This window comes from Salmo salar, chromosome 07, assembly GCF_965601325.2.
Source record: "Salmo salar chromosome 07, fSalSal1, whole genome shotgun sequence".
Taxonomy (NCBI): Eukaryota; Metazoa; Chordata; class Actinopteri; order Salmoniformes; family Salmonidae; genus Salmo; species Salmo salar.
The window spans coordinates 54,597,522-54,624,546 of NC_138297.1; positions in this window are offsets into that span (position 1 = coordinate 54,597,522).

Consider the following 27,025-nt stretch of genomic DNA (forward strand, 5'->3'; position numbering starts at 1 on the left):
TTATAGAGTAGTAGTAGTAACTGACCCTCTCCTCTCCTAATGTTATAGAGTAGTAGTAGTAACTGACTCTCTCTTCTCCTAATGTTATAGAGTAGTAGTTGTAGCTGACACTCTCCTCTCCTAATGTTATAGAGTTGTAGTAGTAACTGACACTCTCCTCTCCTAATGTTATAGAGTTGTAGTAGTAACTGACCCTCTCCTCTCCTAATGTTATAGAGTAGTAGTCGTAACTGACTCTCTCCTCTCCTAATGTTATAGAGTAGTAGTAGTAGTAACTGACCCTCTCCTCTCCTAATGTTATAGAGTAGTAGTAGTAGTAACTGACTCTCTCCTCTCCTAATGTTATAGAGTGGTAGTAGTAACTGACCCTCCTCTCCTAATCTTATAGAGTAGTAGTAGTAGTAACTGACCCTCTCCTCTCCTAATGTTGTAGAGTAGTAGTAGTAACTGACTCTCTCCTCTCCTAATGTTGTAGAGTAGTAGTAGTAACTGACTCTCTCCTCTCCTAATGTTATAGAGTAGTAGTAGTAACTGACACTCTCCTCTCCTAATGTTATAGAGTAGTAGTAGTAGTAACTGACTCTGTCCTCTCCTAATGTTATAGAGTAGTAGTAGTAACTGACCGTCTCCTCTCCTAATGTTATAGAGTAGTAGTAGTAGTAACTGACTCTCTCCTCTCCTAATGTTATAGAGTAGTAGTAGTAGTAACTGACTCTCACCTCTCCTAATGTTATAGAGTAGTAGTAGTAACTGACCCTCTCCTCTCATAATGTTATAGAGTACTAGTAGTAACTGACACTCTCCTCTCCTAATGTTATAGAGTAGTAGTAGTAACTGACTCTCTCCTCTACTAATGTTATAGAGTAGTAGTAACTGACCCTCTCCTCTCCTAATGTTATACTGCAGTAGAAGTACCTGACGATCTCCTCTCCTAATGTTATAGAGTAGTAGTAGTAACTGACTCTCTCCTCTCCTAATGTTATACTGTAGTAGTAGTTACTGACTCTCTCCTCTCCTAATGTTATAGAGTAGTAGTAGTAACTGACCCTCTCCTCTCCTAATGTTATAGAGTAGTAGTAGTAACTGACCCTCTCCTCTCCTAATGTTATAGAGTAGTAGTAGTAACTGACCCTCTCCTCTCCTAATGTTATAGAGTAGTAGTAGTAACTGACTCTCTCCTCTCCTAATGTTATAGAGTAGTAGTAGTAACTGACTCTCTCCTCTCCTAATGTTATAGAGTAGTATTAGTAACTGACACTCTCCTCTCCTAATGTTACAGAGTAGTAGTAGAAGTAACTGACTCTCTCCTCTCCTAATGTTATAGAGTAGTAGTAGTAACTGACCCTCTCCTCTCCTAATGTTATAGAGTAGTAGTCGTAACTGACACTCTCCTCTCCTAATGTTATAGAGTAGTAGTAGTAACTGACTCTCTCCTCTCCTAATGTTATAGAGTAGTAGTAGTAACTGACTCTCTCCTCTCCTAATGTTATAGAGTAGTAGTAGTAACTGACACTCTCCTCTCCTAATGTTATAGAGTAGTAGTAGTAACTGACTCTCTCTTCTCCTAATATTATAGAGTAGTATTAGTAGTAACTGACTCTCTCCTCTCCTAATGTTATAGAGTAGTAGTAGTAACTGACCCTCTCCTCTCCTAATGTTATAGAGTAGTAGTAGTAACTGACACTCTCCTGTCCTAATGTTATAGAGTAGTAGTAGTAACTGACCCTCTCCTCTCCTAATGTTATAGAGTAGTAGTAGTAACTGACTCTCTCTTCTCATAATGTTATAGAGTAGTATTTGTAGTAACTGATTCTCTCCTCTCCTAATGTTATAGGGTAGTAGTAGTAACTGACCCTCTCCTCTCCTAATGTTATAGAGTAGTAGTAGTAACTGACACTCTCCTCTCCTAATGTTATAGAGTAGTATTAGTAGTAACTGACACTCTCCTCTCCTAATGTTATAGAGTAGTATTAGTAGTAACTGACACTCTCCTCTCCTAATGTTATAGAGTAGTAGTTGTAGCTGAGACACTCCTCTCCTAATGTTATAGAGTAGTATAAGTAGTAACTGACACTCTCCTCTCCTAATGTTATAGAGTAGTAGTAGTAACTGACCCTCTCCTCTCCTAATGTTATAGAGTAGTAGTAGTAACTGACCCTCTCCTCTCCTAATGTTATAGAGTAGTAGTAGTAACTGACTCTCTCCTCTCCTAATGTTATAGAGTAGTAGTAGTAAATGTCTCTCTCCTCTCCTAATGTTATAGAGTAGTATTAGTGACACTCTCCTCTCCTAATGTTATAGAGTAGTAGTAGTAGTAACTGACTCTCTCCTCTCCTAATGTTATAGAGTAGTAGTAGTAACTGACCCTCTCCTCTCCTAATGTTATAGAGTAGTAGTCGTAACTGACACTCTCCTCTCCTAATGTTATAGAGTAGTAGTAGTAACTGACTCTCTCCTCTCCTAATGTTATAGAGTAGTAGTAGTAACTGACTCTCTCCTCTCCTAATGTTATAGAGTAGTAGTAGTAACTGACACTCTCCTCTCCTAATGTTATAGAGTAGTAGTAGTAACTGACTCTCTCTTCTCCTAATATTATAGAGTAGTATTAGTAGTAACTGACTCTCTCCTCTCCTAATGTTATAGAGTAGTAGTAGTAACTGACCCTCTCCTCTCCTAATGTTATAGAGTAGTAGTAGTAACTGACACTCTCCTCTCCTAATGTTATAGAGTAGTAGTAGTAACTGACACTCTCCTCTCCTAATGTTATAGAGTAGTAGTAGTAACTGACACTCTCTTCTCCTAATGTTATAGAGTAGTAGTAGTAACTGACACTCTCCTCTCCTAATGTTATAGAGTAGTAGTAGTAGTAACTGACTCTGTCCTCTCCTAATGTTATAGAGTAGTAGTAGTAACTAACCCTCTCCTCTCCTAATGTTATAGAGTAGTAATAGTAGTAACTGACTCTCTCCTCTCCTAATGTTATAGAGTAGTAGTAGTAGTAACTGACCCTCTCCTCTCCTAATGTTATAGAGTAGTAGTATTAACTGACCCTCTCCACTCCTAATGTTATAGAGTAGTAGTAGTAACTGACCCTCTCCTCTCCTAATGTTATAGAGTAGTAGTAGTAATTGACTCTCTCCTCTCCTAATGTTATAGAGTAGTAGTAGTAACTGACCCTCTCCTCTCCTAATGTTATAGAGTAGTAGTATTAACTGACTCTCTCCTCTCCTAATGTTATAGAGTAGTAGTAGTAACTGACCCTCTCCTCTCCTAATGTTATAGAGTAGTAGTAGTAACTGACTCTCTCCTCTCCTAATGTTATAGAGTAGTAGTAGTAAATGACTCTCTCCTCTCCTAATGTTATAGAGTAGTATTAGTGACACTCTCCTCTCCTAATGTTATAGAGTAGTAGTAGTAGTAACAGACTCTCTCCTCTCCTAATGTTATAGAGTAGTAGTAGTAACTGACCCTCTCCTCTCCTAATGTTATAGAGTAGTAGTCGTAACTGACACTCTCCTCTCCTAATGTTATAGAGTAGTAGTAGTAACTGACTCTCTAATCTCCTAATGTTATAGAGTAGTAGTAGTAGTAACTGACTCTCTCCTCTCCTAATGTTATAGAGTAGTAGTAGTAACTGACACTCTCCTCTCCTAATGTTATAGAGTAGTAGTAGTAACTAACCCTCTCCTCTCCTAATGTTATAGAGTAGTAGTAGTAGTAACTGACTCTCTCCTCTCCTAATGTTATAGAGTAGTAGTAGTAGTAACTGACCCTCTCCTCTCCTAATGTTATAGAGTAGTAGTATTAACTGACCCTCTCCACTCCTAATGTTATAGAGTAGTAGTAGTAACTGACCCTCTCCTCTCCTAATGTTATAGAGTAGTAGTAGTAATTGACTCTCTCCTCTCCTAATGTTATAGAGTAGTAGTAGTAACTGACCCTCTCCTCTCCTAATGTTATAGAGTAGTAGTATTAACTGACTCTCTCCTCTCCTAATGTTATAGAGTAGTAGTAGTAACTGACCCTCTCCTCTCCTAATGTTATAGAGTAGTAGTAGTAACTGACTCTCTCCTCTCCTAATGTTATAGAGTAGTAGTAGTAAATGACTCTCTCCTCTCCTAATGTTATAGAGTAGTATTAGTGACACTCTCCTCTCCTAATGTTATAGAGTAGTAGTAGTAGTAACTGACCCTCTCCTCTCCTAATGTTATAGAGTAGTAGTATTAACTGACCCTCTCCACTCCTAATGTTATAGAGTAGTAGTAGTAACTGACCCTCTCCTCTCCTAATGTTATAGAGTAGTAGTAGTAATTGACTCTCTCCTCTCCTAATGTTATAGAGTAGTAGTAGTAACTGACCCTCTCCTCTCCTAATGTTATAGAGTAGTAGTATTAACTGACTCTCTCCTCTCCTAATGTTATAGAGTAGTAGTAGTAACTGACCCTCTCCTCTCCTAATGTCATAGAGTAGTAGTAGTAACTGACTCTCTCCTCTCCTAATGTTATAGAGTAGTAGTAGTAAATGACTCTCTCCTCTCCTAATGTTATAGAGTAGTATTAGTGACACTCTCCTCTCCTAATGTTATAGAGTAGTAGTAGTAGTAACAGACTCTCTCCTCTCCTAATGTTATAGAGTAGTAGTAGTAACTGACCCTCTCCTCTCCTAATGTTATAGAGTAGTAGTCGTAACTGACACTCTCCTCTCCTAATGTTATAGAGTAGTAGTAGTAACTGACTCTCTAATCTCCTAATGTTATAGAGTAGTAGTAGTAACTGACTCTCTCCTCTCCTAATGTTATAGAGTAGTAGTAGTAACTGACACTCTCCTCTCCTAATGTTATAGAGTAGTAGTAGTAACTGACTCTCTCTTCTCCTAATATTATAGAGTAGTATTAGTAGTAACTGACTCTCTCCTCTCCTAATGTTATAGAGTAGTAGTAGTAACTGACCCTCTCCTCTCCTAATGTTATAGAGTAGTAGTAGTAACTGACACTCTCCTCTCCTAATGTTATAGAGTAGTAGTAGTAACTGACACTCTCCTCTCCTAATGTTATAGAGTAGTAGTAGTAACTGACTCTCTCTTCTCATAATGTTATAGAGTAGTATTTGTAGTAACTGACTCTCTCCTCTCCTAATGTTATAGAGTAGTAGTAGTAACTGACCCTCTCCTCTCCTAATGTTATAGAGTAGTAGTAGTAACTGACACTCTCCTCTCCTAATGTTATAGAGTAGTATTAGTAGTAACTGACACTCTCCTCTCCTAATGTTATAGAGTAGTATTAGTAGTAACTGACACTCTCCTCTCCTAATGTTATAGAGTAGTAGTTGTAGCTGAGACTCTCCTCTCCTAATGTTATAGAGTAGTATAAGTAGTAACTGACACTCTCCTCTCCTAATGTTATAGAGTAGTAGTAGTAACTGACCCTCTCCTCTCCTAATGTTATAGAGTAGAAGTAGTAACTGACCATCTCCTCTCCTAATGTTATAGAGTAGTAGTAGTAACTGACACTCTCCTCTCCTAATGTTATAGAGTAGTAGTAGTAACTGACTCTCTCTTCTCCTAATGTTATAGAGTAGTAGTTGTAGCTGACACTCTCCTCTCCTAATGTTATAGAGTTGTAGTAGTAACTGACACTCTCCTCTCCTAATGTTATAGAGTAGTAGTAGTAACTGACCCTCTCCTCTCCTAATGTTATAGAGTAGTAGTCGTAACTGACTCTCTCCTCTCCTAATGTTATAGAGTAGTAGTAGTAGTAACTGACCCTCTCCTCTCCTAATTTTATAGAGTAGTAGTAGTAGTAACTGACTCTCTCCTCTCCTAATGTTATAGAGTGGTAGTAGTAACTGACCCTCCTCTCCTAATGTTATAGAGTAGTAGTAGTAGTAACTGACTCTGTCCTCTCCTAATGTTATAGAGTAGTAGTAGTAACTGACCCTCTCCTCTCCTAATGTTATAGAGTAGTAGTCGTAACTGACTCTCTCCTCTCCTAATGTTATAGAGTAGTAGTAGTAGTAACTGACCCTCTCCTCTCCTAATTTTATAGAGTAGTAGTAGTAGTAACTGACTCTCTCCTCTCCTAATGTTATAGAGTGGTAGTAGTAACTGACCCTCCTCTCCTAATGTTATAGAGTAGTAGTAGTAACTGACCCTCTCCTCTCCTAATGTTGTAGAGTAGTATTAGTAACTGACTCTCTCCTCTCCTAATGTTATAGAGTAGTAGTAGTAACTGACACTCTCCTCTCCTAATGTTATAGAGTAGTAGTAGTAGTAACTGACTCTGTCCTCTCCTAATGTTATAGAGTAGTAGTAGTAACTGACCCTCTCCTCTCCTAATGTTATAGAGTAGTAGTAGTAGTAACTGACTCTCTCCTCTCCTAATGTTATAGAGTAGTAGTAGTAGTAACTGACTCTGTCCTCTCCAAATGTTATAGAGTAGTAGTAGTAACTGACCCTCTCCTCTCCTAATGTTATAGAGTAGTAGTAGTAGTAACTGACTCTCACCTCTCCTAATGTTATAGAGTAGTAGTAGTAACTGACTCTCTCTTCTCATAATGGTTTAGAGTAGTATTTGTAGTAACTGACTCTCTCCTCTCCTAATGTTATAGAGTAGTAGTAGTAAATGACTCTCTCCTCTCCTAATGTTATAGAGTAGTATTAGTGACACTCTCCTCTCCTAATGTTATAGAGTAGTAGTAGTAGTAACTGACCCTCTCCTCTCCTAATGTTATAGAGTAGTAGTATTAACTGACCCTCTCCACTCCTAATGTTATAGAGTAGTAGTAGTAACTGACCCTCTCCTCTCCTAATGTTATAGAGTAGTAGTAGTAATTGACTCTCTCCTCTCCTAATGTTATAGAGTAGTAGTAGTAACTGACCCTCTCCTCTCCTAATGTTATAGAGTAGTAGTATTAACTGACTCTCTCCTCTCCTAATGTTATAGAGTAGTAGTAGTAACTGACCCTCTCCTCTCCTAATGTCATAGAGTAGTAGTAGTAACTGACTCTCTCCTCTCCTAATGTTATAGAGTAGTAGTAGTAAATGACTCTCTCCTCTCCTAATGTTATAGAGTAGTATTAGTGACACTCTCCTCTCCTAATGTTATAGAGTAGTAGTAGTAGTAACAGACTCTCTCCTCTCCTAATGTTATAGAGTAGTAGTAGTAACTGACCCTCTCCTCTCCTAATGTTATAGAGTAGTAGTCGTAACTGACACTCTCCTCTCCTAATGTTATAGAGTAGTAGTAGTAACTGACTCTCTAATCTCCTAATGTTATAGAGTAGTAGTAGTAACTGACTCTCTCCTCTCCTAATGTTATAGAGTAGTAGTAGTAACTGACACTCTCCTCTCCTAATGTTATAGAGTAGTAGTAGTAACTGACTCTCTCTTCTCCTAATATTATAGAGTAGTATTAGTAGTAACTGACTCTCTCCTCTCCTAATGTTATAGAGTAGTAGTAGTAACTGACCCTCTCCTCTCCTAATGTTATAGAGTAGTAGTAGTAACTGACACTCTCCTCTCCTAATGTTATAGAGTAGTAGTAGTAACTGACACTCTCCTCTCCTAATGTTATAGAGTAGTAGTAGTAACTGACTCTCTCTTCTCATAATGTTATAGAGTAGTATTTGTAGTAACTGACTCTCTCCTCTCCTAATGTTATAGAGTAGTAGTAGTAACTGACCCTCTCCTCTCCTAATGTTATAGAGTAGTAGTAGTAACTGACACTCTCCTCTCCTAATGTTATAGAGTAGTATTAGTAGTAACTGACACTCTCCTCTCCTAATGTTATAGAGTAGTATTAGTAGTAACTGACACTCTCCTCTCCTAATGTTATAGAGTAGTAGTTGTAGCTGAGACTCTCCTCTCCTAATGTTATAGAGTAGTATAAGTAGTAACTGACACTCTCCTCTCCTAATGTTATAGAGTAGTAGTAGTAACTGACCCTCTCCTCTCCTAATGTTATAGAGTAGAAGTAGTAACTGACCATCTCCTCTCCTAATGTTATAGAGTAGTAGTAGTAACTGACACTCTCCTCTCCTAATGTTATAGAGTAGTAGTAGTAACTGACTCTCTCTTCTCCTAATGTTATAGAGTAGTAGTTGTAGCTGACACTCTCCTCTCCTAATGTTATAGAGTTGTAGTAGTAACTGACACTCTCCTCTCCTAATGTTATAGAGTAGTAGTAGTAACTGACCCTCTCCTCTCCTAATGTTATAGAGTAGTAGTCGTAACTGACTCTCTCCTCTCCTAATGTTATAGAGTAGTAGTAGTAGTAACTGACCCTCTCCTCTCCTAATTTTATAGAGTAGTAGTAGTAGTAACTGACTCTCTCCTCTCCTAATGTTATAGAGTGGTAGTAGTAACTGACCCTCCTCTCCTAATGTTATAGAGTAGTAGTAGTAGTAACTGACTCTGTCCTCTCCTAATGTTATAGAGTAGTAGTAGTAACTGACCCTCTCCTCTCCTAATGTTATAGAGTAGTAGTCGTAACTGACTCTCTCCTCTCCTAATGTTATAGAGTAGTAGTAGTAGTAACTGACCCTCTCCTCTCCTAATTTTATAGAGTAGTAGTAGTAGTAACTGACTCTCTCCTCTCCTAATGTTATAGAGTGGTAGTAGTAACTGACCCTCCTCTCCTAATGTTATAGAGTAGTAGTAGTAACTGACCCTCTCCTCTCCTAATGTTGTAGAGTAGTATTAGTAACTGACTCTCTCCTCTCCTAATGTTATAGAGTAGTAGTAGTAACTGACACTCTCCTCTCCTAATGTTATAGAGTAGTAGTAGTAGTAACTGACTCTGTCCTCTCCTAATGTTATAGAGTAGTAGTAGTAACTGACCCTCTCCTCTCCTAATGTTATAGAGTAGTAGTAGTAGTAACTGACTCTCTCCTCTCCTAATGTTATAGAGTAGTAGTAGTAGTAACTGACTCTGTCCTCTCCAAATGTTATAGAGTAGTAGTAGTAACTGACCCTCTCCTCTCCTAATGTTATAGAGTAGTAGTAGTAGTAACTGACTCTCACCTCTCCTAATGTTATAGAGTAGTAGTAGTAACTGACTCTCTCTTCTCATAATGGTTTAGAGTAGTATTTGTAGTAACTGACTCTCTCCTCTCCTAATGTTATAGAGTAGTAGTAGTAACTGACTCTCTCTTCTCCTAATGTTATAGAGTAGTAGTAGTAACTGACCCTCTCCTCTCCTAATGTTATAGAGTAGTAGTAGTAACTGACACTCTCCTCTCCTAATTTATAGAGTAGTAGTAGTAACTGACCCTCTCCTCTCCTAATGTTATAGAGTAGTAGTAGTAACTGACTCTCTCTTCTCCTAATGTTATAGAGTAGTAGTTGTAGCTGACACTCTCCTCTCCTAATGTTATAGAGTTGTAGTAGTAACTGACACTCTCCTCTCCTAATGTTATAGAGTAGTAGTAGTAACTAACCCTCTCCTCTCCTAATGTTATAAAGTAGTAGTCGTAACTGACTCTCTCCTCTCCTAATGTTATAGAGTAGTAGTAGTAGTAACTGACCCTCTCATCTCCTAATTTTATAGAGTAGTAGTAGTAGGAACTGACTCTCTCCTCTCCTAATGTTATAGAGTGGTAGTAGTAACTGACCCTCCTCTCCTAATGTTATAGAGTAGTAGTAGTAACTGACCCTCTCCTCTCCTAATGTTGTAGAGTAGTATTAGTAACTGACTCTCTCCTCTCCTAATGTTATAGAGTAGTAGTAGTAACTGACACTCTCCTCTCCTAATGTTATAGAGTAGTAGTAGTAGTAACTGACTCTGTCCTCTCCTAATGTTATAGAGTAGTAGTAGTAACTGACCCTCTCCTCTCCTAATGTTATAGAGTAGTAGTAGTAGTAACTGACTCTCTCCTCTCCTAATGTTATAGAGTAGTAGTAGTAGTAACTGACTCTGTCCTCTCCAAATGTTATAGAGTAGTAGTAGTACCTGACCCTCTCCTCTCCTAATGTTATAGAGTAGTAGTAGTAGTAACAGACTCTCACCTCTCCTAATGTTATAGAGTAGTAGTAGTAACTGACACTCTCCTCTCCTAATGTTATAGAGTAGTAGTAGTAACTGACTCTCTCCTCTCCTAATGTTATAGAGTAGTAGTAGTAACTGACACTCTCCTCTCCTAATGTTATAGAGTAGTAGTAGTAACTGACTCTCTCTTCTCCTAATATTATAGAGTAGTATTAGTAGCAACTGACTCTCTCCTCTCCTAATGTTATAGAGTAGTAGTAGTAACTGACCCTCTCCTCTCCTAATGTTATAGAGTAGTAGTAGTAACTGACACTCTCCTCTCCTAATGTTATAGAGAAGTAGTAGTAACTGACACTCTCCTCTCCTAATGTTATAGAGTAGTAGTTGTAACTGACTCTCTCTTCTCATAATGTTATAGAGTAGTATTTGTAGTAACTGACTCTCTCCTCTCCTAATGTTTAGAGTAGTAGTAGTAACTGACCCTCTCCTCTCCTAATGTTATAGAGTAGTAGTAGTAACTGACACTCTCCTCTCCTAATGTTATAGAGTAGTATTAGTAGTAACTGACACTCTCCTCTCCTAATGTTATAGAGTAGTATTAGTAGTAACTGACACTCTCCTCTCCTAATGTTATAGAGTAGTAGTTGTAGCTGAGACTCTCCTCTCCTAATGTTATAGAGTAGTATAAGTAGTAACTGACACTCTCCTCTCCTAATGTTATAGAGTAGAAGTAGTAACTGACCCTCTCCTCTCCTAATGTTATAGAGTAGTAGTAGTAACTGACCCTCTCCTCTCCTAATGTTATAGAGTAGTAGTAGTTACTGACACTCTCCTCTCCTAATGTTATAGAGTAGTAGTAGTAACTGACCCTCTCCTCTCCTAATGTTATAGAGTAGTAGTAGTAACTGACTCTCTCTTCTCCTAATGTTATAGAGTAGTAGTTGTAGCTGACACTCTCCTCTCCTAATGTTATAGAGTTGTAGTAGTAACTGACACTCTCCTCTCCTAATGTTATAGAGTAGTAGTAGTAACTGACCCTCTCCTCTCCTAATGTTATAGAGTAGTAGTCGTAACTGACTCTCTCCTCTCCTAATGTTATAGAGTAGTAGTAGTAGTAACTGACCCTCTCCTCTCCTAATGTTATAGAGTAGTAGTAGTAGTAACTGACTCTCTCCTCTCCTAATGTTATAGAGTGGTAGTAGTAACTGACCCTCCTCTCCTAATGTTATAGAGTAGTAGTAGTAACTGACCCTCTCCTCTCCTAATGTTGTAGAGTAGTAGTAGTAACTGACTCTCTCCTCTCCTAATGTTGTAGAGTAGTAGTAGTAACTGACTCTCTCCTCTCCTAATGTTATAGAGTAGTAGTAGTAACTGACTCTCTCCTCTCCTAATGTTATAGAGTAGTAGTAGTAGTAACTGACACTCTCCTCTCCTAATGTTATAGAGTAGTAGTAGTAACTGACTCTCTCCTCTCCTAATGTTATAGAGTAGTAGTAGTAACTGACTCTGTCCTCTCCTAATGTTATAGAGTAGTAGTAGTAACTGACACTCTCCTCTCCTAATGTTATAGAGTAGTAGTAGTAGTAACTGACTCTGTCCTCTCCTAATGTTATAGAGTAGTAGTAGTAACTGACCGTCTCCTCTCCTAATGTTATAGAGTAGTAGTAGTAGTAACTGACTCTCTCCTCTCCTAATGTTATAGAGTAGTAGTAGTAGTAACTGACTCTCACCTCTCCTAATGTTATAGAGTAGTAGTAGTAACTGACCCTCTCCTCTTCTAATGTTATAGAGTACTAGTAGTAACTGACACTCTCCTCTCCTAATGTTATAGAGTAGTAGTAGTAACTGACTCTCTCCTCTCCTAATGTTATAGAGTAGTAGTAACTGACCCTCTCCTCTCCTAATGTTATACTGTAGTAGTAGTACCTGACGATCTCCTCTCCTAATGTTATAGAGTAGTAGTAGTAACTGACTCTCTCCTCTCCTAATGTTATACTGTAGTAGTAGTGACTGACTCTCTCCTCTCCTAATGTTATAGAGTAGTAGTAGTAACTGACCCTCTCCTCTCCTAATGTTATAGAGTAGTAGTAGTAACTGACCCTCTCCTCTCCTAATGTTATAGAGTAGTAGTAGTAACTGACCCTCTCCTCTCCTAATGTTATAGAGTAGTAGTAGTAACTGACTCTCTCCTCTCCTAATGTTATAGAGTAGTTGTAGTAACTGACTCTCTCCTCTCCTAATGTTATAGAGTAGTATTAGTAACTGACACTCTCCTCTCCTAATGTTATAGAGTAGTAGTAGTAACCTACCCTCTCCTCTCCTAATGTTATAGAGTAGTAGTCGTAACTGACACTCTCCTCTCCTAATGTTATAGAGTAGTAGTAGTAACTGACTCTCTCCTCTCCTAATGTTATAGAGTAGTAGTAGTAACTGACTCTCTCCTCTCCTAATGTTATAGAGTAGTAGTAGTAACTGACACTCTCCTCTCCTAATGTTATAGATTAGTAGTAGTAACTGACTCTCTCTTCTCCTAATATTATAGAGTAGTATTAGTAGTAACTGACTCTCTCCTCTCCTAATGTTATAGAGTAGTATTAGTAGTAACTGACACTCTCCTCTCCTAATGTTATAGAGTAGTATTAGTAGTAACTGACACTCTCCTCTCCTAATGTTATAGAGTAGTAGTTGTAGCTGAGACACTCCTCTCCTAATGTTATAGAGTAGTATAAGTAGTAACTGACACTCTCCTCTCCTAATGTTATAGAGTAGTAGTAGTAACTGACCCTCTCCTCTCCTAATGTTATAGAGTAGTAGTAGTAACTGAACCTCTCCTCTCCTAATGTTATAGAGTAGTAGTAGTAACTGACTCTCTCCTCTCCTAATGTTATAGAGTAGTAGTAGTAAATGACTCTCTCCTCTCCTAATGTTATAGAGTAGTATTAGTGACACTCTCCTCTCCTAATGTTATAGAGTAGTAGTAGTAGTAACTGACTCTCTCCTCTCCTAATGTTATAGAGTAGTAGTAGTAACTGACCCTCTCCTCTCCTAATGTTATAGAGTAGTAGTCGTAACTGACACTCTCCTCTCCTAATGTTATAGAGTAGTAGTAGTAACTGACTCTCTCCTCTCCTAATGTTATAGAGTAGTAGTAGTAACTGACTCTCTCCTCTCCTAATGTTATAGAGTAGTAGTAGTAACTGACACTCTCCTCTCCTAATGTTATAGAGTAGTAGTAGTAACTGACTCTCTCTTCTCCTAATATTATAGAGTAGTATTAGTAGTAACTGACTCTCTCCTCTCCTAATGTTATAGAGTAGTAGTAGTAACTGACCCTCTCCTCTCCTAATGTTATAGAGTAGTAGTAGTAACTGACACTCTCCTCTCCTAATGTTATAGAGTAGTAGTAGTAACTGACACTCTCCTCTCCTAATGTTATAGAGTAGTAGTAGTAACTGACACTCTCTTCTCCTAATGTTATAGAGTAGTAGTAGTAACTGACACTCTCCTCTCCTAATGTTATAGAGTAGTAGTAGTAGTAACTGACTCTGTCCTCTCCTAATGTTATAGAGTAGTAGTAGTAACTAACCCTCTCCTCTCCTAATGTTATAGAGTAGTAGTAGTAGTAACTGACTCTCTCCTCTCCTAATGTTATAGAGTAGTAGTAGTAGTAACTGACCCTCTCCTCTCCTAATGTTATAGAGTAGTAGTATTAACTGACCCTCTCCACTCCTAATGTTATAGAGTAGTAGTAGTAACTGACCCTCTCCTCTCCTAATGTTATAGAGTAGTAGTAGTAATTGACTCTCTCCTCTCATAATGTTATAGAGTAGTAGTAGTAACTGACCCTCTCCTCTCCTAATGTTATAGAGTAGTATTAGTGACACTCTCCTCTCCTAATGTTATAGAGTAGTAGTAGTAGTAACAGACTCTCTCCTCTCCTAATGTTATAGAGTAGTAGTAGTAACTGACCCTCTCCTCTCCTAATGTTATAGAGTAGTAGTCGTAACTGACACTCTCCTCTCCTAATGTTATAGAGTAGTAGTAGTAACTGACTCTCTAATCTCCTAATGTTATAGTGTAGTAGTAGGAACTGACTCTCTCCTCTCCTAATGTTATAGAGTAGTAGTAGTAACTGACACTCTCCTCTCCTAATGTTATAGAGTAGTAGTAGTAACTAACCCTCTCCTCTCCTAATGTTATAGAGTAGTAGTAGTAGTAACTGACTCTCTCCTCTCCTAATGTTATAGAGTAGTAGTAGTAGTAACTGACCCTCTCCTCTCCTAATGTTATAGAGTAGTAGTATTAACTGACCCTCTCCACTCCTAATGTTATAGAGTAGTAGTAGTAACTGACCCTCTCCTCTCCTAATGTTAAAGAGTAGTAGTAGTAATTGACTCTCTCCTCTCCTAATGTTATAGAGTAGTAGTAGTAACTGACCCTCTCCTCTCCTAATATTATAGAGTAGTAGTATTAACTGACTCTCTCCTCTCCTAATGTTATAGAGTAGTAGTAGTAACTGACCCTCTCCTCTCCTAATGTTATAGAGTAGTAGTAGTAACTGACTCTCTCCTCTCCTAATGTTATAGAGTAGTAGTAGTAAATGACTCTCTCCTCTCCTAATGTTATAGAGTAGTATTAGTGACACTCTCCTCTCCTAATGTTATAGAGTAGTAGTAGTAGTAACAGACTCTCTCCTCTCCTAATGTTATAGAGTAGTAGTAGTAACTGACCCTCTCCTCTCCTAATGTTATAGAGTAGTAGTCGTAACTGACACTCTCCTCTCCTAATGTTATAGAGTAGTAGTAGTAACTGACTCTCTAATCTCCTAATGTTATAGAGTAGTAGTAGTAACTGACTCTCTCCTCTCCTAATGTTATAGAGTAGTAGTAGTAACTGACTCTCTCTTCTCCTAATATTATAGAGTAGTATTAGTAGTAACTGACTCTCTCCTCTCCTAATGTTATAGAGTAGTAGTAGTAACTGACCCTCTCCTCTCCTAATGTTATAGAGTAGTAGTAGTAACTGACACTCTCCTCTCCTAATGTTATAGAGTAGTAATAGTAACTGACACTCTCCTCTCCTAATGTTATAGAGTAGTAGTAGTAACTGACTCTCTCTTCTCATAATGTTATAGAGTAGTATTTGTAGTAACTGACTCTCTCCTCTCCTAATGTTATAGAGTAGTAGTAGTAACTGACCCTCTCCTCTCCTAATGTTATAGAGTAGTAGTAGTAACTGACACTCTCCTCTCCTAATGTTATAGAGTAGTATTAGTAGTAACTGACACTCTCCTCTCCTAATGTTATAGAGTAGTATTAGTAGTAACTGACACTCTCCTCTCCTAATGTTATAGAGTAGTAGTTGTAGCTGAGACTCTCCTCTCCTAATGTTATAGAGTAGTATAAGTAGTAACTGACACTCTCCTCTCCTAATGTTATAGAGTAGTAGTAGTAACTGACCCTCTCCTCTCCTAATGTTATAGAGTAGTAGTAGTAACTGACCCTCTCCTCTCCTAATCTTATAGAGTAGTAGTAGTAACTGACACTCTCCTCTCCTAATGTTATAGAGTAGTAGTAGTAACTGACCCTTTCCTCTCCTAATGTTATAGAGTAGTAGTAGTAACTGACTCTCTCTTCTCCTAATGTTATAGAGTAGTAGTTGTAGCTGACACTCTCCTCTCCTAATGTTATAGAGTTGTAGTAGTAACTGACACTCTCCTCTCCTAATGTTATAGAGTAGTAGTAGTAACTGACCCTCTCCTCTCCTAATGTTATAGAGTAGTAGTCGTAACTGACTCTCTCCTCTCCTAATGTTATAGAGTAGTAGTAGTAGTAACTGACCCTCTCCTCTCCTAATTTTATAGAGTAGTAGTAGTAGTAACTGACTCTCTCCTCTCCTAATGTTATAGAGTGGTAGTAGTAACTGACCCTCCTCTCCTAATGTTATAGAGTAGTAGTAGTAACTGACCCTCTCCTCTCCTAATGTTGTAGAGTAGTATTAGTAACTGACTCTCTCCTCTCCTAATGTTATAGAGTAGTAGTAGTAACTGACACTCTCCTCTCCTAATGTTATAGAGTAGTAGTAGTAGTAACTGACTCTGTCCTCTCCTAATGTTATAGAGTAGTAGTAGTAACTGACCCTCTCCTCTCCTAATGTTATAGAGTAGTAGTAGTAGTAACTGACTCTGTCCTCTCCTAATGTTATAGAGTAGTAGTAGTAGTAACTGACTCTGTCCTCTCCAAATGTTATAGAGTAGTAGTAGTAACTGACCCTCTCCTCTCCTAATGTTATAGAGTAGTAGTAGTAGTAACTGACTCTCACCTCTCCTAATGTTATAGAGTAGTAGTAGTAACTGACTCTCTCTTCTCATAATGTTATAGAGTAGTAGTAGTAACTGACACTCTCCTCTCCTAATGTTATAGAGTAGTAGTAGTAACTGACCCTCTCCTCTCCTAATGTTATAGAGTAGTAGTAGTAACTGACTCTCACTTCTCCTAATGTTATAGAGTAGTAGTTGTAGCTGACACTCTCCTCTCCTAATGTTATAGAGTTGTAGTAGTAACTGACACTCTCCTCTCCTAATGTTATAGAGTAGTAGTAGTAACTGACCCTCTCCTCTCCTAATGTTATAGAGTAGTAGTCGTAACTGACTCTCTCCTCTCCTAATGTTATAGAGTAGTAGTAGTAGTAACTGACCCTCTCCTCTCCTAATTTTATAGAGTAGTAGTAGTAGGAACTGACTCTCTCCTCTCCTAATGTTATAGAGTGGTAGTAGTAACTGACCCTCCTCTCCTAATGTTATAGAGTAGTAGTAGTAACTGACCCTCTCCTCTCCTAATGTTGTAGAGTAGTATTAGTAACTGACTCTCTCCTCTCCTAATGTTATAGAGTAGTAGTAGTAACTGACACTCTCCTCTCCTAATGTTATAGAGTAGTAGTAGTAGTAACTGACTCTGTCCTCTCCTAATGTTATAGAGTAGTAGTAGTAACTGACCCTCTCCTCTCCTAATGTTATAGAGTAGTAGTAGTAGTAACTGACTCTCTCCTCTCCTAATGTTATAGAGTAGTAGTAGTAGTAACTGACTCTGTCCTCTCCAAATATTATAGAGTAGTAGTAGTAACTGACCCTCTCCTCTCCTAATGTTATAGAGTAGTAGTAGTAGTAACTGACTCTCACCTCTCCTAATGTTATAGAGTAGTAGTAGTAACTGACACTCTCCTCTCCTAATGTTATAGAGTAGTAGTAGTAACTGACTCTCTCTTCTCATAATGTTATAGAGTAGTATTTGTAGTAACTGACTCTCTCCTCTCCTAATGTTATAGAGTGGTAGTAGTAACTGACCCTCCTCTCCTAATGTTATAGAGTAGTAGTAGTAACTGACCCTCTCCTCTCCTAATGTTGTAGAGTAGTATTAGTAACTGACTCTCTCCTCTCCTAATGTTATAGAGTAGTAGTAGTAACTGACACTCTCCTCTCCTAATGTTATAGAGTAGTAGTAGTAGTAACTGACTCTGTCCTCTCCTAATGTTATAGAGTAGTAGTAGTAACTGACCCTCTCCTCTCCTAATGTTATAGAGTAGTAGTAGTAGTAACTGACTCTCTCCTCTCCTAATGTTATAGAGTAGTAGTAGTAGTAACTGACTCTGTCCTCTCCAAATATTATAGAGTAGTAGTAGTAACTGACCCTCTCCTCTCCTAATGTTATAGAGTAGTAGTAGTAGTAACTGACTCTCACCTCTCCTAATGTTATAGAGTAGTAGTAGTAACTGACACTCTCCTCTCCTAATGTTATAGAGTAGTAGTAGTAACTGACTCTCTCTTCTCATAATGTTATAGAGTAGTATTTGTAGTAACTGACTCTCTCCTCTCCTAATGTTATAGAGTAGTAGTAGTAACTGACTCTCTCCTCTCCTAATGTTATAGAGTAGTAGTAGTAACTGACACTCTCCTCTCCTAATGTTATAGAGTAGTAGTAGTAACTGACTCTCTCTTCTCCTAATATTATAGAGTAGTATTAGTAGCAACTGACTCTCTCCTCTCCTAATGTTATAGAGTAGTAGTAGTAACTGACCCTCTCCTCTCCTAATGTTATAGAGTAGTAGTAGTAACTGACACTCTCCTCTCCTAATGTTATAGAGTAGTAGTAGTAACTGACACTCTCCTCTCCTAATGTTATAGAGTAGTAGTTGTAACTGACTCTCTCTTCTCATAATGTTATAGAGTAGTATTTGTAGTAACTGACTCTCTCCTCTCCTAATGTTTAGAGTAGTAGTAGTAACTGACCCTCTCCTCTCCTAATGTTATAGAGTAGTAGTAGTAACTGACACTCTCCTCTCCTAATGTTATAGAGTAGTATTAGTAGTAACTGACACTCTCCTCTCCTAATGTTATAGAGTAGTATTAGTAGTAACTGACACTCTCCTCTCCTAATGTTATAGAGTAGTAGTTGTAGCTGAGACTCTCCTCTCCTAATGTTATAGAGTAGTATAAGTAGTAACTGACACTCTCCTCTCCTAATGTTATAGAGTAGAAGTAGTAACTGACCCTCTCCTCTCCTAATGTTATAGAGTAGTAGTAGTAACTGACCCTCTCCTCTCCTAATGTTATAGAGTAGTAGTAGTAACTGACACTCTCCTCTCCTAATGTTGTAGAGTAGTAGTAGTAACTGACTCTCACCTCTCCTAATGTTATAGAGTAGTAGTAGTAACTGACACTCTCCTCTCCTAATGTTATAGAGTAGTAGTAGTAACTGACTCTCTCTTCTCATAATGTTATAGAGTAGTATTTGTAGTAACTGACTCTCTCCTCTCCTAATGTTATAGAGTAGTAGTAGTAACTGACTCTCTCCTCTCCTAATGTTATAGAGTAGTAGTAGTAACTGACACTCTCCTCTCCTAATGTTATAGAGTAGTAGTAGTAACTGACTCTCTCTTCTCCTAATATTATAGAGTAGTATTAGTAGCAACTGACTCTCTCCTCTCCTAATGTTATAGAGTAGTAGTAGTAACTGACCCTCTCCTCTCCTAATGTTATAGAGTAGTAGTAGTAACTGACACTCTCCTCTCCTAATGTTATAGAGTAGAAGTAGTAACTGACACTCTCCTCTCCTAATGTTATAGAGTAGTAGTTGTAACTGACTCTCTCTTCTCATAATGTTATAGAGTAGTATTTGTAGTAACTGACTCTCTCCTCTCCTAATGTTTAGAGTAGTAGTAGTAACTGACCCTCTCCTCTCCTAATGTTATAGAGTAGTAGTAGTAACTGACACTCTCCTCTCCTAATGTTATAGAGTAGAAGTAGTAACTGACCCTCTCCTCTCCTAATGTTATAGAGTAGTAGTAGTAACTGACTCTCTCTTCTCCTAATGTTATAGAGTAGTAGTTGTAGCTGACACTCTCCTCTCCTAATGTTATAGAGTTGTAGTAGTAACTGACACTCTCCTCTCCTAATGTTATAGAGTAGTAGTAGTAACTGACCCTCTCCTCTCCTAATGTTATAGAGTAGTAGTCGTAACTGACTCTCTCCTCTCCTAATGTTATAGAGTAGTAGTAGTAGTAACTGACCCTCTCCTCTCCTAATGTTATAGAGTAGTAGTAGTAGTAACTGACTCTCTCCTCTCCTAATGTTATAGAGTGGTAGTAGTAACTGACCCTCCTCTCCTAATGTTATAGAGTAGTAGTAGTAACTGACCCTCTCCTCTCCTAATGTTATAGAGTAGTAGTAGTAACTGACCCTCTCCTCTCCTAATGTTGTATAGTAGTATTAGTAACTGACTCTCTCCTCTCCTAATGTTATAGAGTAGTAGTAGTAACTGACACTCTCCTCTCCTAATGTTATAGAGTAGTAGTAGTAGTAACTGACTCTGTCCTCTCCTAATGTTATAGAGTAGTAGTAGTAACTGACCCTCTCCTCTCCTAATGTTATAGAGTAGTAGTAGTAGTAACTGACTCTCTCCTCTCCTAATGTTATAGAGTAGTAGTAGTAGTAACTGACTCTGTCCTCTCCAAATGTTATAGAGTAGTAGTAGTACCTGACCCTCTCCTCTCCTAATGTTATAGAGTAGTAGTAGTAGTAACTGACTCTCACCTCTCCTAATGTTATAGAGTAGTAGTAGTAACTGACACTCTCCTCTCCTAATGTTATAGAGTAGTAGTAGTAACTGACTCTCTCCTCTCCTAATGTTATAGAGTAGTAGTAGTAACTGACACTCTCCTCTCCTAATGTTATAGAGTAGTAGTAGTAACTGACTCTCTCTTCTCCTAATATTATAGAGTAGTATTAGTAGCAACTGACTCTCTCCTCTCCTAATGTTATAGAGTAGTAGTAGTAACTGACCCTCTCCTCTCCTAATGTTATAGAGTAGTAGTAGTAACTGACACTCTCCTCTCCTAATGTTATAGAGAAGTAGTAGTAACTGACACTCTCCTCTCCTAATGTTATAGAGTAGTAGTTGTAACTGACTCTCTCTTCTCATAATGTTATAGAGTAGTATTTGTAGTAACTGACTCTCTCCTCTCCTAATGTTTAGAGTAGTAGTAGTAACTGACCCTCTCCTCTCCTAATGTTATAGAGTAGTAGTAGTAACTGACACTCTCCTCTCCTAATGTTATAGAGTAGTATTAGTAGTAACTGACACTCTCCTCTCCTAATGTTATAGAGTAGTATTAGTAGTAACTGACACTCTCCACTCCTAATGTTATAGAGTAGTAGTTGTAGCTGAGACTCTCCTCTCCTAATGTTATAGAGTAGTATAAGTAGTAACTGACACTCTCCTCTCCTAATGTTATAGAGTAGAAGTAGTAACTGACCCTCTCCTCTCCTAATGTTATAGAGTAGTAGTAGTAACTGACCCTCTCCTCTCCTAATGTTATAGAGTAGTAGTAGTTACTGACACTCTCCTCTCCTAATGTTATAGAGTAGTAGTAGTAACTGACCCTCTCCTCTCCTAATGTTATAGAGTAGTAGTAGTAACTGACTCTCTCTTCTCCTAATGTTATAGAGTAGTAGTTGTAGCTGACACTCTCCTCTCCTAATGTTATAGAGTTGTAGTAGTAACTGACACTCTCCTCTCCTAATGTTATAGAGTAGTAGTAGTAACTGACCCTCTCCTCTCCTAATGTTATAGAGTAGTAGTCGTAACTGACTCTCTCCTCTCCTAATGTTATAGAGTAGTAGTAGTAGTAACTGACCCTCTCCTCTCCTAATGTTATAGAGTAGTAGTAGTAGTAACTGACTCTCTCCTCTCCTAATGTTATAGAGTGGTAGTAGTAACTGACCCTCCTCTCCTAATGTTATAGAGTAGTAGTAGTAACTGACCCTCTCCTCTCCTAATGTTGTAGAGTAGTAGTAGTAACTGACTCTCTCCTCTCCTAATGTTGTAGAGTAGTAGTAGTAACTGACTCTCTCCTCTCCTAATGTTATAGAGTAGTAGTAGTAACTGACTCTCTCCTCTCCTAATGTTATAGAGTAGTAGTAGTAGTAACTGACACTCTCCTCTCCTAATGTTATAGAGTAGTAGTAGTAACTGACTCTCTCCTCTCCTAATGTTATAGAGTAGTAGTAGTAACTGACTCTGTCCTCTCCTAATGTTATAGAGTAGTAGTAGTAACTGACACTCTCCTCTCCTAATGTTATAGAGTAGTAGTAGTAGTAACTGACTCTGTCCTCTCCTAATGTTATAGAGTAGTAGTAGTAACTGACCGTCTCCTCTCCTAATGTTATAGAGTAGTAGTAGTAGTAACTGACTCTCTCCTCTCCTAATGTTATAGAGTAGTAGTAGTAGTAACTGACTCTCACCTCTCCTAATGTTATAGAGTAGTAGTAGTAACTGACCCTCTCCTCTTCTAATGTTATAGAGTACTAGTAGTAACTGACACTCTCCTCTCCTAATGTTATAGAGTAGTAGTAGTAACTGACTCTCTCCTCTCCTAATGTTATAGAGTAGTAGTAACTGACCCTCTCCTCTCCTAATGTTATACTGTAGTAGTAGTACCTGACGATCTCCTCTCCTAATGTTATAGAGTAGTAGTAGTAACTGACTCTCTCCTCTCCTAATGTTATACTGTAGTAGTAGTGACTGACTCTCTCCTCTCCTAATGTTATAGAGTAGTAGTAGTAACTGACCCTCTCCTCTCCTAATGTTATAGAGTAGTAGTAGTAACTGACCCTCTCCTCTCCTAATGTTATAGAGTAGTAGTAGTAACTGACCCTCTCCTCTCCTAATGTTATAGAGTAGTAGTAGTAACTGACTCTCTCCTCTCCTAATGTTATAGAGTAGTTGTAGTAACTGACTCTCTCCTCTCCTAATGTTATAGAGTAGTAGTAGTAACTGACACTCTCCTCTCCTAATGTTATAGAGTAGTAGTAGTAACTGACTCTCTCTTCTCCTAATATTATAGAGTAGTATTAGTAGCAACTGACTCTCTCCTCTCCTAATGTTATAGAGTAGTAGTAGTAACTGACCCTCTCCTCTCCTAATGTTATAGAGTAGTAGTAGTAACTGACACTCTCCTCTCCTAATGTTATAGAGAAGTAGTAGTAACTGACACTCTCCTCTCCTAATGTTATAGAGTAGTAGTTGTAACTGACTCTCTCTTCTCATAATGTTATAGAGTAGTATTTGTAGTAACTGACTCTCTCCTCTCCTAATGTTTAGAGTAGTAGTAGTAACTGACCCTCTCCTCTCCTAATGTTATAGAGTAGTAGTAGTAACTGACACTCTCCTCTCCTAATGTTATAGAGTAGTATTAGTAGTAACTGACACTCTCCTCTCCTAATGTTATAGAGTAGTATTAGTAGTAACTGACACTCTCCACTCCTAATGTTATAGAGTAGTAGTTGTAGCTGAGACTCTCCTCTCCTAATGTTATAGAGTAGTATAAGTAGTAACTGACACTCTCCTCTCCTAATGTTATAGAGTAGAAGTAGTAACTGACCCTCTCCTCTCCTAATGTTATAGAGTAGTAGTAGTAACTGACCCTCTCCTCTCCTAATGTTATAGAGTAGTAGTAGTTACTGACACTCTCCTCTCCTAATGTTATAGAGTAGTAGTAGTAACTGACCCTCTCCTCTCCTAATGTTATAGAGTAGTAGTAGTAACTGACTCTCTCTTCTCCTAATGTTATAGAGTAGTAGTTGTAGCTGACACTCTCCTCTCCTAATGTTATAGAGTTGTAGTAGTAACTGACACTCTCCTCTCCTAATGTTATAGAGTAGTAGTAGTAACTGACCCTCTCCTCTCCTAATGTTATAGAGTAGTAGTCGTAACTGACTCTCTCCTCTCCTAATGTTATAGAGTAGTAGTAGTAGTAACTGACCCTCTCCTCTCCTAATGTTATAGAGTAGTAGTAGTAGTAACTGACTCTCTCCTCTCCTAATGTTATAGAGTGGTAGTAGTAACTGACCCTCCTCTCCTAATGTTATAGAGTAGTAGTAGTAACTGACCCTCTCCTCTCCTAATGTTGTAGAGTAGTAGTAGTAACTGACTCTCTCCTCTCCTAATGTTGTAGAGTAGTAGTAGTAACTGACTCTCTCCTCTCCTAATGTTATAGAGTAGTAGTAGTAACTGACTCTCTCCTCTCCTAATGTTATAGAGTAGTAGTAGTAGTAACTGACACTCTCCTCTCCTAATGTTATAGAGTAGTAGTAGTAACTGACTCTCTCCTCTCCTAATGTTATAGAGTAGTAGTAGTAACTGACTCTGTCCTCTCCTAATGTTATAGAGTAGTAGTAGTAACTGACACTCTCCTCTCCTAATGTTATAGAGTAGTAGTAGTAGTAACTGACTCTGTCCTCTCCTAATGTTATAGAGTAGTAGTAGTAACTGACCGTCTCCTCTCCTAATGTTATAGAGTAGTAGTAGTAGTAACTGACTCTCTCCTCTCCTAATGTTATAGAGTAGTAGTAGTAGTAACTGACTCTCACCTCTCCTAATGTTATAGAGTAGTAGTAGTAACTGACCCTCTCCTCTTCTAATGTTATAGAGTACTAGTAGTAACTGACACTCTCCTCTCCTAATGTTATAGAGTAGTAGTAGTAACTGACTCTCTCCTCTCCTAATGTTATAGAGTAGTAGTAACTGACCCTCTCCTCTCCTAATGTTATACTGTAGTAGTAGTACCTGACGATCTCCTCTCCTAATGTTATAGAGTAGTAGTAGTAACTGACTCTCTCCTCTCCTAATGTTATACTGTAGTAGTAGTGACTGACTCTCTCCTCTCCTAATGTTATAGAGTAGTAGTAGTAACTGACCCTCTCCTCTCCTAATGTTATAGAGTAGTAGTAGTAACTGACCCTCTCCTCTCCTAATGTTATAGAGTAGTAGTAGTAACTGACCCTCTCCTCTCCTAATGTTATAGAGTAGTAGTAGTAACTGACTCTCTCCTCTCCTAATGTTATAGAGTAGTTGTAGTAACTGACTCTCTCCTCTCCTAATGTTATAGAGTAGTATTAGTAACTGACACTCTCCTCTCCTAATGTTATAGAGTAGTAGTAGTAACTGACCCTCTCCTCTCCTAATGTTATAGAGTAGTAGTCGTAACTGACACTCTCCTCTCCTAATGTTATAGAGTAGTAGTAGTAACTGACTCTCTCCTCTCCTAATGTTATAGAGTAGTAGTAGTAACTGACTCTCTCCTCTCCTAATGTTATAGAGTAGTAGTAGTAACTGACACTCTCCTCTCCTAATGTTATAGATTAGTAGTAGTAACTGACTCTCTCTTCTCCTAATATTATAGAGTAGTATTAGTAGTAACTGACTCTCTCCTCTCCTAATGTTATAGAGTAGTATTAGTAGTAACTGACACTCTCCTCTCCTAATGTTATAGAGTAGTATTAGTAGTAACTGACACTCTCCTCTCCTAATGTTATAGAGTAGTAGTAGTAACTGACTCTCTCCTCTCCTAATGTTATAGAGTAGTAGTAGTAACTGACTCTCTCCTCTCCTAATGTTATAGAGTAGTAGTAGTAACTGACACTCTCCTCTCCTAATGTTATAGAGTAGTAGTAGTAACTGACTCTCTCTTCTCCTAATATTATAGAGTAGTATTAGTAGTAACTGACTCTCTCCTCTCCTAATGTTATAGAGTAGTAGTAGTAACTGACCCTCTCCTCTCCTAATGTTATAGAGTAGTAGTAGTAACTGACACTCTCCTCTCCTAATGTTATAGAGTAGTAGTAGTAACTGACACTCTCCTCTCCTAATGTTATAGAGTAGTAGTAGTAACTGACACTCTCTTCTCCTAATGTTATAGAGTAGTAGTAGTAACTGACACTCTCCTCTCCTAATGTTATAGAGTAGTAGTAGTAGTAACTGACTCTGTCCTCTCCTAATGTTATAGAGTAGTAGTAGTAACTAACCCTCTCCTCTCCTAATGTTAAAGAGTAGTAGTAGTAGTAACTGACTCTCTCCTCTCCTAATGTTATAGAGTAGTAGTAGTAGTAACTGACCCTCTCCTCTCCTAATGTTATAGAGTAGTAGTATTAACTGACCCTCTCCACTCCTAATGTTATAGAGTAGTAGTAGTAACTGACCCTCTCCTCTCCTAATGTTATAGAGTAGTAGTAGTAATTGACTCTCTCCTCTCATAATGTTATAGAGTAGTAGTAGTAACTGACCCTCTCCTCTCCTAATGTTATAGAGTAGTAGTATTTACTGACTCTCTCCTCTCCTAATGTTATAGAGTAGTAGTAGTAACTGACCCTCTCCTCTCCTAATGTTATAGAGTAGTAGTAGTAACTGACTCTCTCCTCTCCTAATGTTATAGAGTAGTAGTAGTAAATGACTCTCTCCTCTCCTAATGTTATAGAGTAGTATTAGTGACACTCTCCTCTCCTAATGTTATAGAGTAGTAGTAGTAGTAACAGACTCTCTCCTCTCCTAATGTTATAGAGTAGTAGTAGTAACTGACCCTCTCCTCTCCTAATGTTATAGAGTAGTAGTCGTAACTGACACTCTCCTCTCCTAATGTTATAGAGTAGTAGTAGTAACTGACTCTCTAATCTCCTAATGTTATAGAGTAGTAGTAGTAACTGACTCTCTCCTCTCCTAATGTTATAGAGTAGTAGTAGTAACTGACACTCTCCTCTCCTAATGTTATAGAGTAGTAGTAGTAACTAACCCTCTCCTCTCCTAATGTTATAGAGTAGTAGTAGTAGTAACTGACTCTCTCCTCTCCTAATGTTATAGAGTAGTAGTAGTAGTAACTGACCCTCTCCTCTCCTAATGTTATAGAGTAGTAGTATTAACTGACCCTCTCCACTCCTAATGTTATAGAGTAGTAGTAGTAACTGACCCTCTCCTCTCCTAATGTTAAAGAGTAGTAGTAGTAATTGACTCTCTCCTCTCCTAATGTTATAGAGTAGTAGTAGTAACTGACCCTCTCCTCTCCTAATGTTATAGAGTAGTAGTAGTAACTGACTCTCTCCTCTCCTAATGTTATAGAGTAGTTGTAGTAACTGACTCTCTCCTCTCCTAATGTTATAGAGTAGTATTAGTAACTGACACTCTCCTCTCCTAATGTTATAGAGTAGTAGTAGTAACTGACCCTCTCCTCTCCTAATGTTATAGAGTAGTAGTCGTAACTGACACTCTCCTCTCCTAATGTTATAGAGTAGTAGTAGTAACTGACTCTCTCCTCTCCTAATGTTATAGAGTAGTAGTAGTAACTGACTCTCTCCTCTCCTAATGTTATAGAGTAGTAGTAGTAACTGACACTCTCCTCTCCTAATGTTATAGATTAGTAGTAGTAACTGACTCTCTCTTCTCCTAATATTATAGAGTAGTATTAGTAGTAACTGACTCTCTCCTCTCCTAATGTTATAGAGTAGTATTAGTAGTAACTGACACTCTCCTCTCCTAATGTTATAGAGTAGTATTAGTAGTAACTGACACTCTCCTCTCCTAATGTTATAGAGTAGTAGTAGTAACTGACTCTCTCCTCTCCTAATGTTATAGAGTAGTAGTAGTAACTGACTCTCTCCTCTCCTAATGTTATAGAGTAGTAGTAGTAACTGACACTCTCCTCTCCTAATGTTATAGAGTA